Source organism: Neomonachus schauinslandi, chromosome 6 (genome assembly GCF_002201575.2).
Source record: "Neomonachus schauinslandi chromosome 6, ASM220157v2, whole genome shotgun sequence".
NCBI lineage: Eukaryota > Metazoa > Chordata > Mammalia > Carnivora > Phocidae > Neomonachus > Neomonachus schauinslandi.
Window position 1 is genome coordinate 92,058,512 of NC_058408.1, and position 9,661 is coordinate 92,068,172.

The following is a 9,661-nucleotide window of genomic DNA, read 5'->3' on the forward strand; positions in this document are numbered from 1 at the left end:
TTCCCTTTGTTATGTAAGGTAACATATTCACAGTTTCCAGGAGTTGGGACGTGGATATCTTTGGGGGATGATCATTCTGCCTACATCGTCATGTGAACTCAAGTAGATTATTACATCTCCAAGCCTTGTTTTTTTTTTTTGGCTGGGTACAGTATACTTTATTGATGGTACATGACAAGGTAGGGCTCCCCAAGCCCCTCCCCTTCTTCAGAGGGTCTGGGAAGCAAACGGTGGAGGTTGGGAGATTCTCAGTGTTTTGGGGGATAAGTTGGGGCAGGGACTCCCCAGCAGCTGAGGGCCTCTCTCTTCCTCTTGCTCTCGCTCGGGCTGGTGGTCCAGGGGGCTCTTACTCCTTGGAGGCCATGGGGACCATAAGGTCCACCACCTGGTTGCTGTAGCCAAATTCATTGTCATACCAGGAAAGGAGCTTGACAAAGTAGTCGTTGAGAGCAATGCCAGCCCCGGCATCAAAGTTGGAGGAGTGGGTGTCACTGTTAAAGTCGCAGGAGACAACCTGGTCCTCAGTGTACCCCAGGATGCCCTCGAGGGGGCCGTCTGACACCTGCTTCACCACCTTCTTGATGTCGTCGTATTTGGCAGCTTTCTCCAGGCGGCAGGTCAGATTCACGACGGACACATTGGGGTTGGGGACATGGAAGGCCATGCCAGTGAGCTTCCCGTTCAGCTCAGGGATGACCTTGCCCACAGCCTTGACAGTGCCAGTGGAAGCAGGGATGATGTTCTGGGTAGCCCCTCAGCCGTGGCACCACAGCTTCCCAGAGGGGCCATCCACAGTCTTCTGGGTGGCAGTGATGGCATGGATGGTGGTCATTAGTCTCTCCATGATGCCGAAGTTGTCATGGATGACCTTGGCCAGAGGAGCCAAGCAGTTGGTGGTACAGGAGGCATTACTGACAATCTTGAGGGAGTTGTCATACTTCTCATGGTTCACACCCATCACGAACATGGGGGCATTGGCAGAGGGAGCAGAGATGATGACCCTCTTGGCCCCGCCCTTCAAGTGAGCCCCAGCCTTCTCCATGGTGGTGAAGACCCCAGTGGACTCCACAACATACTCAGCACCAGCATCACCCCATTTGATGTTGGCGGGATCTCGCTCCTGGAAGATGGAGATGGACTTTCCATTGATGACAAGCTTCCCGTTCTCAGCCTTGACTGTGCCATGGAATTTGCCATGGGTGGAGTCATACTGGAACATGTAGACCATGTAGTTGAGGTCAATGAAGGGGTCATTGATGGTGACAATATCCACTTTGCCAGAGTTAAAAGCAGCACTGGTGACCAGGCGCCCAATACAGCCAAATCCATTCACTCCGACCTTCACCTTCGGGTCTCAGGGATGCGGCTGGCACTGCACCAGAAGATGCGGCTGTCTGTTGAACAGGGAGGAGCAGAGAGCCAAGCCTTGTTTTTTCATGTGCACAATGATGATAATGATATTAGGTTTCTCAAAATATTGTGAAAATACAATAAGATAATGCATCTAGAGTACTTAGCACAAGGCCTGGTACTTTGCGTAAGCACTTAAGAAATTATGCTTTAAGAAACAAGGGTGGAAAGACAGAGTAGAATCAATTCTCATGCAAAATGGCTGTCACTGACTTAAGCTGCTTCCACAAATCTGTTTGAACAAAATGAAGAAGAAGAAGCTAGTGTAAGAGGGAAAAATACCAAAATTTATATATTGTCAAAAGCATTATCATCCTACAACCAATATTTTCCCATGCCCAAAACTGCTCATTCCAGTTTTAATAATTATAAAGTTCATCCTGGTATTAAGCTAAACTAACTCCTAATAATGTCTTTCCTGTAGTTCTATTTGTGCCCACCTGCTTGTTTATCATATATTTGGTGTTTCTTCTCATAGACAGTGTTTCCTTAGCCTTTTGAAGACACTATCCTATCTCCAGCCCCTTCTGCCCCACCCTTGAGCTTTCTGTAGAGCAAACCAACCCAGTTCCTCATACTAAAACTTAACATAAATCAAGGTTGTTTTTGAGGCAGCTGAAAAAAAGAACTGAAACACTAGGTTTTTTTCCCCCCCTTTTTTTTTGCACCACATCCTCTTATTCATCTTGAACATTAGGATGAATAGATTATGAATATAGGATGGAGGAAAGCCAAAGAGGCTCTCCATGTTACCACCACTAATACCCTGGTTCAAACCACCGTTATTTTTTTTCCAGGACTACTGCAATAGCCTTCTGATTACTCCTTCCTCTTTCCCCTCCCCCCTTCCCCTGCCCCTCCTCCCATCCTCCTCCTCCTCCTTTTCCTCCTCCTCCTCTTCCAGCCTGTGTCCCTATCTTATAGATAAGTTTACTGATACAGACTTTAAATAAGTAATTTACTTAAGGTCATGGAACAGTAAGTGGAAAAATTGACACCAAGACTGTTTTCATTTACAGCCTATTAGAAAATGAAGGACAGCCAACAAAATCAACAATTAGGCCATAAAATCACTCCAGATGAAATGAAAATAATGCACACTTGAAGATAACTTTAAAAGACTTAGGGTTCCAGTCTAAGAAAGATGGAATAAACACACTGCACCCCATCTCTTCTGCTGAATGCAACTAAAAGTCCTGGACTGATTGCATGAGACAGCTATGTGAAACCTTTAAAAAATAAATGGCAGGGATGCCTGGGTGGCTTAACTGGTTAAGCATCTGCCTCCCGCTTGGGTCATGAGCTCAAGGTCCTGGGATCGAGCTCAGCAGGGAGCCTGCTTCTCCCTCTGCCTGCCGCTCCCCCTGCTTGTGTGCTCTCTCTCTCTGATAAATAAATAAATAAATAAATAAATAAATAAATAAATAAATAAATAAATATAACAACATGAAGATTGAGGAATAAGACCTGAATTTGAAATTTAACCCAAACTGGTGAATTTACCAGTTTTTTCCTCCAGTATCACAGAGCCTGGACTCAAATGCAGCCCCAAATCTGAAAGACATCCTGGCTGTTGTCAGGAAGAGATCTAAGAGAAGCTTTAGATTTCTGTTTCAAAGGCAGGGAAAAGGAGATTCTATGAAACTGAGAGTGGAGAACAATCCAGGTTTTGCCCCTATTTTCTCCTTTTCCAAACCCCAAGCAATAAAGGAGTAGCAGTGATTTTTGTTTTTGTTCCTGTTTTTTGTTTTGTTTTCTTTCTCTGACCTCCTACTGCTTAGCGCTAGTCATAAGAAGTACCCTACAGAGTAGAAAAAGTAAAGATTCAATTTTCTGGCTGGAAGTCCCAGTGAGTTGAAACATGATGGTGAGATTGCAGAGAGAAGGGAAATCAAGAGTAATTCCCTAACATTATATATGAATACTGGGCTTACCTTTGATATGCACATACATGGATCTGAGCATTCCATAGGATTAGAAGACTCCCTGACAGGTTAGACCACACCCCAGGTGCCAGACTGGCCACTGGAAGGTACACATGTGGGACTGAATAACATTGAAAACATTTTGAAATTGAACTGATACTGGAAACATCGCCCTTAGAAGGCAAGTTAAAACATGTGGCTTGAATGGAACCTGGACAATTGCCTGCTAAAACAAAAAAGTCCTTTCCCTCAGGACTTAAACAAGATTTAGAATCTCATAACATAACATTCTAAATGCCTAGGACTCAATCCAGAGTTATTTAGGAGAGGGGAGCAGAGAGAGAGAGAGAAAACCCAGGGAAATCTTAACTCTCAAGAAAACACAACGAACAGGTGTTAACTCTGAGATGACACAGATTATCTGTAAGAAAGAAGGCTAAATGCTCTTGAAACAGAAAGGTAGACTATCTCAGTGAAGAAATAAAAGATACTAAGGAGAACCAAATGGATACTTCAAAAGTGAAAAATAAGATGTCCAAACTGAGAAATTCACTAGATGGGCTCAATAGTAGAACAGAAATGATAGAGGAAAAATAGATCAATGTAAAACATGCACTATTAAGAGCACAGAAGAAAAAGATTTTAAAAATGAACAGAGCTTCCGGGAACCGTGGGAAATACCAAAAGCTCTAACATCAATGTTCTATCATCAGACTCTCCAAAAAGGAGAAGAGCATGGAGTAGAAAAATTATTTGATGGAATAATAGCTGAAAACCTTCTAAATCTGACAAAAGACACATTTTTTTTAATTCAAGAAGCTCAGTAAATTCCAAAAGGAATAAACTCAAAGAAGTCCATCTCCAAACACAACATAATCAAATGGCTGAAAGCAAAAGACAAAGAACAATCCTGAAATCAGTCAGAGGAAACCAGTATATCTCATATAGATGGACAGGATATGAATGGTGGCAGATTTCTCATCAGAAACCAGGGAGGCCAGAAGAGAGTGATATAATATTTTAAAGGGCTGAAAGAAAAAAAGAGTCAACTCCAAATTAATAACCAGTGAAAATATTCTATCCAGTGACTGTTCTACTGTCAAGAATGAGAGTGAAGTAACACTTCTCAATGTAGAAAAACCAAAAGGATGTGTCATAAGCAGACCTGCTCTAAAGGAAATGCTAAAGGAAATTATCCAGTGGAAGGGAAATGATATCAGAGGTCTGAGGGAGAGGAAAGGTTGGTAAAGTGTGAGTATAAAAATAAATGAATTGCGAACATGAAAAACATTCTTGAGATTGATGGTGGTATTGGTTGCACAATAAGGTACTTAATGACACTGAGCTACACACTTAAAAATGGCTAAAATAGTAAATGTTGTGTTATGGGTATTTTAACACAATTTTTAAAAATTTTAATAGAATAAAATAAAAGCAATTACTGTATGTAAGCCACCATATTAATAGACCAAAAAAGAAAAAAGCCGCATAATCATTTAAGTTGATGCAGAAAAAACCCAAAAAACAAAAAAAAACACTTCACGAAACTCAACATCCATTCATGATAAAAACAACCAGCAAGCTAGGAATAGAAGGAAACTTTTTAAACCAAATAGAGGGCAGCTGCGAGGATCCTAAAGCTAATTTCATACTTAACTGGTGAAAGACTGAATCCTAGCCCTCCAAACTGGGAACAAAACAAGGATTCTGCTCTCACCAGTCCTATTTGTTATTATACTGGAGGTTCTAGGCAACGCAAAACAGGAAAGAAAAATAAATGAAAGACATACAGATCGGAAAGGGGAAGAAGTAAAACATCCTATTCACAGATGACATTGCCTATATAGAAATGACAAAACTACATAAAAATTTCTACAGCTGAGTTTAGCAAGATTGCAGGCTAGAAAGTCAACCCACAAAAATCTATCATATTTATATATGCCAACAAGGCAGAAATTGAAACAGAAATAAAATAATTTCAATTTCCATAGATCCCCCAAAATGAACTATTTAGGTATAAATCTAAAAGTCATGTGTAGGCTTAGATCTACAAAATGCCAATGAGAGAAATCAAAGAAGACATAAATAAAAGAAACATACTGTGTTCTTTTAAATCTCTTGGATTATTCTCAGTGGATTGGAAGATTCCGGAAGAGTTAAGATGTCAGTTCTCCTCAAATTGATCTACAATTTTAATGCAATCACAGCTGATTTTTTTTTGGTAAATACAGAAACACTGATTCTAACATTTATATGGAAAGGGAAAGGAACTAGATTAGCCAAAACAATTTTGAAAAAAGAAGAACAAAATTGGAGGACTGAAACTTCCCTTTTTAAAGACTTACTATAAAACTATAGTAATCAAGATATGTAGCATTGGTGAAGGGATAGACACATAGGTCAATGAACAGAACAAGAGTTCATAAAAAGATGCACACAAATACGGTCAATGGGCATTTGACCAAGATGGAAATGCAATTCAGTAAAGAAAATATAGTCTTTTCAACAAATGGTAATGAAACAATTGGATATCCCTAAGCAAAATAATGAAATTTAACATAAGCCTCACGGTCCGTAACAATGTTCAAAATCCATAATAAATTTAAGTGTAAAATGTACAACTATAAAACTTTTTTTAAGATTTTATTTATTTATTTGAGAGGGAGAGAGAATGAGAGAGAGAGAGCACATGAGAGGGAGAGGATCAGAGGGAGAAGCAGAATCCCCACCGAGCAGGGAGCCTGATGCGGGACTTGATCCAGGGACTCCAGGATCATGACCTGAGCCCAAGGCAGTCGCTTAACCAACTGAGCCACCCAGTTGCCCCAACTATAAAACTTTTTAAAGGAAGCATAGGAAAAAAGTCTTCGTGACTTGGAGTTAGGGAAAGCATTTTTAAATTTAACACAAAAAGCATGATCCATAAAAAGAAAAAATAAGGATAAACTGGATTTCATCAGCATTAAAAACTTTCGCTCTGTGAAAGATACCATTAAGAGAATGAAAAACCAAGCTATATGCTTGGAGAAATATTTACAAGTCACATATACGACAAAGGACTTATATCCAGAATATAGAAAGAATTCTCAAAACTCAACAGTAAGAAAATAGACTACCTAATTAGAAAATGGGCAAAGGACTTGAACTGTACTTCACCAAAGATGATATACAGATGGCATATAAGGACAAGGAAGGATGCTCAACACCATTAAGAGTTAGAGAAAGGGAAATGAAAAGCATGATGAGATACCACCACACCTATTAGAAAAACTAAAATAAAAAATATTGACACACACATCAATAAGAGGTGATGTGGAGTAGACCTTGTACGAATTACTGCTGAGATGACTACATATAAATCCAAGGGCTTCCATACTGACATATTTGACAATCTTTCACATGTTTCAAAGCAATGTTTCACTTTGTGAACTATTCTATTCGAAAGATTACTCTTTGTTGTGATTGTTTCCCAGTATAATTCCACCATCAAGAAATGTTATAATCGAAAAAAAAAAATATTGACCATGCCAAGTGCCGAGAAGGACGCAGAGCACTTGAACTGTCATATGTTGCTGGTGGGAATGAATTTAATTGCCCCAAACTGGAAACAACCCAAATGTCCTGCAACAGATCAATGGATGAACAAATTGTGTTATGATGAAATACAACTCAGGAATAAAAAGGAGTAAGTTAGGGGAACCTGGGCGGTTCAGTCAGTTGAGCATCCAACTCTTGGTTTCAGCTCAGGTCATGATCTCAGGGTCATGAGATTAGCCCCGAGTCATCAGGCTCCGTGCTCAGTGGGGAATCTGCTTAGGATTCTCTGTCTTCCTCTGCCCCTCCCTGCCATGCACTTTCTCTCTCTCTCAAATAATTTTTTTTTTTAAAAAAAAGGAACTAGTTGGGCGCCTGGGTGGCTCAGTTGGTTAAGCGACAGCCTTCGGCTCAGGTCATGATCCTGGAGTCCTGGGATCGAGTCCCGCATCGGGCTCCCTGCTCGGCAGGGAGTCTGCTTCTCCCTCTGACCCTCCTCCCTCTCATGCTCTCTGTCTCTCATTCTCTCTGTCTCAAATAAATAAATAAAATCTTAAAAATAAATAAATAAATAAATAAATAAATAAATAAAAAAGGAACTAGTTAATGATACATGCAACAACATGGGTGTATATCAAATGTTTCAGCTGAGTCAAAGAGTCTTAAGAGGCTGCATACTGTATGATTTCGATTAATGACATTCTAGAAAAGACAAAACTAAGATGATGGAGAAAAGATCGATGGTTGCCAGGGGAATGGCATAGGAGGAGGGTGTGACTAGAGGGGGCAGCACTGGGAATTTTCACGGCACTGGGCTTTTCTGTAACCTGTTTGTGGAGAAGTTTAACATGAATCTGTATGTGTGTTAAAATGCATAGAGCTGTACATCAAAGAAGTCAGTTTTCTTGGATGTTAATTAAAAAAAATAGAACAAAACTTTGTACTTAGCATTTTAGATACAGATGAAATCATACTCATAAAAAGAATAAGATTGTGAAACATAATAGCAGGCAGAACTGAAATGGTATCACATGGGTGTGAAAAAGTTTTTTGGACGAGAGTAAGTAACTTGACAAAAGTCACAATTTAATAAGAGACCACGGAGTTCGAAGGCAGGCTGGCTGACCTGGACTTGGAAGGGGGGTTAGAGCACCACGCTATGAAGTGTCTATGGTCAGTGGTCAGTCTATGGTGAGAACATTGGACAAGGACTCCAAATGCCTGCTGGTGAATCCTGGCTCCACGCTGCCTTCCAGCATGGGATGTTACCTTGTCCGGAAAATGAGATTAATAGCAGGATCTGCTTAATCAAGCTTTGTCACGTGTATAGAAAATGCTTGGTATATCATCTGGCATGTAATAAGAGCTGAAGAAACGACAGTTCTTAACCACTTGGAGACCTAGTTTCTCCACTGGTAACTAAAGTAGCACCTGCGCTGTCAAGAGTTTTAAAACAGTACCCTGTAAACGTGCTCCATAGCTGGTGTGTTAGTGTTTCCACAAAGAACACAAGCCCTTAGGGTTCATATTTGGTTATAGACATGGTGGAAGAAAATTGAATTTAGGTCTGTTTGATAAAAAAACAAACAAACAAAACACAGTCTTCCTTCTACTCTTCACTCCACCCCCCCCCCACTTTCCTCATTGCAGTTGCCTAATAATCACTTCCTGAGTAGATGTCCAAGAATATTTTAAATTCCTAGTCAGATGTTCTTTATGGAGTACCAGCGAAGGTTACATGAATCTGTGTTTGTCAAAACGCATAAAACCCTACATCAAAAAGTCCCTTTTACTGGATGTTAATTTAAATAATAGAGAAAACAGAACACAAATGTATGCTTAGCATTTCTGATATAAATGAAGAAATAGTACTCATAAAAAGAATAATCAATTGTGAAACAGAGAAGCAGGCAGAACCGAAACAGTATCACATGCGGTAAAAAAATTTCTTGGAAGAGCGTGATTAAGGAACTTGACAAAAAGTCACACATTTAATAAGCGACAATAGTGGAATTTGAAGGCAGGTCAGTATATGTACACTAGGTCTCAGAGACAAAAGAGTAGTCAAGATTAGGACTAACAAGCAGGGAGGGAGAGGAGCAGAGAAAAAGTAGTAACTTCTCTGAGCAGAACACCTCTAGTTAGCTCGCTGCACTCATGTCCTTGTGAAGCAGGAACAGAAATGACAAGCACCCTGGCTATTATTATACATATAGATCACCTTGATTGCTTTAAGTGATGTGGCTTAATACAATCAATGGGCAGCAGCTTTTTAAAACAGGCAAAGCTCTTTTCCAAGAATTGACGTCAGCAGAGCCTTGTAATTGTTCCTCTCGATGGCTCAACGGCCACTACAGTCCACAGACTGATGTTCCCCGCATGACGGGGACTGTCGCTTTCCACACTGTAGCACAGGCCTATGGAAGCTGCCCTCTCCCTTGGGGTTGGCAGGGGTTTGGTAGTGACCTTTGCTTCTAGCTTATTAGCTGTCTACATCATTTCCAGTCGGAGCTGAAGGATAGTTGTGGGCTGTCCCTTTTGCTCACTTGCGTTTATGAGATTCAGTGTTAGAGATAGCTTGGAAAACCTCAATCCACCTCAACTCAGCATGGGTCCTGCCCCTATTCATAATCAGAGGGCTGCCTGCCTAAATAGTTTGATTTTTAAGTCAGCATCAGAAAGCCCTTTCCTCCTACTCAAATTCATATTCCCATGAGCCCAGACATGCTGCTAGAAATATCAAGATTATTAAATCTGGACTAATATTTTGGCCAGACTTAAATCTATCAATC

At 40.4% G+C, this 9,661-nt stretch overlaps 1 pseudogene; it reads right to left on the reverse strand.

Annotated features, from left to right (window-relative positions):
• Positions 1–346: 346 nt before the first annotated feature.
• Positions 347–1,504, reverse strand: LOC110589182 (annotated as a pseudogene).
• Positions 1,505–9,661: the final 8,157 nt, after the last annotated feature.